Here is a 1,538-nt window from a genome sequence, read left to right as displayed (position 1 = left end):
TTTTAAAAGGCAAAAATTGGGAGAGACACTTAGTGCATAGGAAATATCTGAAAAAAAACCCAGTATTTTTAACTTCCTACATTTCAAGTTCAGGTATCTCTGTAAAGAGCATGACCTGGGATGGATACAAATGAGGAAAGTCTCAAAAGGTAGTAGTAGAACAACCATGAACATCCTCAGTCTCTTCCTTGCTCAATCCTAGCTCCTTAACAAAAGGAAAGGAAAAACTACCCCTTAGTGGATCTCAGTAGACTCAATTAATTTTTGCCTAATAACAAGGGTGCTGGAACAGTTTTTACCGTGGAGGGGCCCAGAACCATTGAACCAAACTATAAACCCTGTATATTATGTTAGGTGCTGCTCCTAGAAGCTGTTCTAAGCAGAGAGACCTCTCACCCCATACCTACAAAGAGCCCCATTGACTTCAGAGATTCTCTGCATGAACACACAGATCCAGACATATAGAACCACTTGAGGAACCAGAACCTTAATTTTCCAAGCTCAGCACATGTGCCTGTGTCATGACCAAGGTGAACATTAAAATTGCACAAACCCCACCCAAAAGTGTTGCAAAAGTCTATACACTGTATATTAACTTGTTCATCTTTAAAGAGGGTTTATGGCATACTAATCAGTTAATTCTAATATCAGAGATTATAAAGATTAGGATCGTATACTTGAGTTATTAGCATCCCTCTGAAAAGGAAAGAATTGATCTTTAAATATGCTGGGACTAAAGAGTCTTCAAATCACAAGCTACAGACATCCACAAACAGATGCCCAAGGTACATACTTCACATCAAATGGCAAGACTTTGTCACAAATCAGCAGCTTTAGAACAGAGCAGAACAAGAACCACTTGGTATTCAAATCAAAAGAAGAAAGTGGGGATGGCTAGGCCACACTCTCAGAAAACCATCATCCAGCATAGTCCACCAAGCGCTCACATGGAACCTGCAAGGAAAACGCAAAAGAGGAAGACCTCAGACAATGTGGATAAGGTCTACTGAGACTGAAGGACAACAACTGGGGTACTCCTGGAGCCAGCGAGAAGTTTTGTCCTAAGACAGAAGTGGAGGAGAAATGGAGGAGACTTGTAGATGACTTGTGCTCCATGCAGAGGACAAGGGTTAATTAGTAGTAGTATGTGCCATTTTACACAGCCTCAGGAAGATCAGTTGGGTGTAGGGGGAAATCCTCGGGTATAAGCTCCTCCAACAGTCCCTTCCCTTCAGATGGCATAGAGGGAGTGTGGGTTCAAAACAGCACCAATCCTTGGCTGCTGTTTCATTGCTATACCTCCTACACACAGCACCCCTCAAGGTAGCAGAGTACAAAAGTGAACTTTATGATGCTACCTTTCTACACATACACCCAAACACCCCCATGTGTTGCACAGCTGTGTTTAAGTCTCTTCAGCGGTTCACTAAAAATTTCTGAACAATCCAAATTCTCTCTCAGGAAGGTGTTGCCAATCAATACAAAGTACCATGAAAAAATGAAGGAAAGTGAAAAGTTTGTCTGAAGCTCTGAATCAC

The sequence above is a fragment of the Carettochelys insculpta genome, chromosome 1 (assembly GCF_033958435.1).
Source record: "Carettochelys insculpta isolate YL-2023 chromosome 1, ASM3395843v1, whole genome shotgun sequence".
Taxonomy (NCBI): domain Eukaryota; kingdom Metazoa; phylum Chordata; order Testudines; family Carettochelyidae; genus Carettochelys; species Carettochelys insculpta.
The sequence above is the reverse complement of the archived record's forward strand: the minus strand, read 5'-3'. Positions refer to the sequence as shown.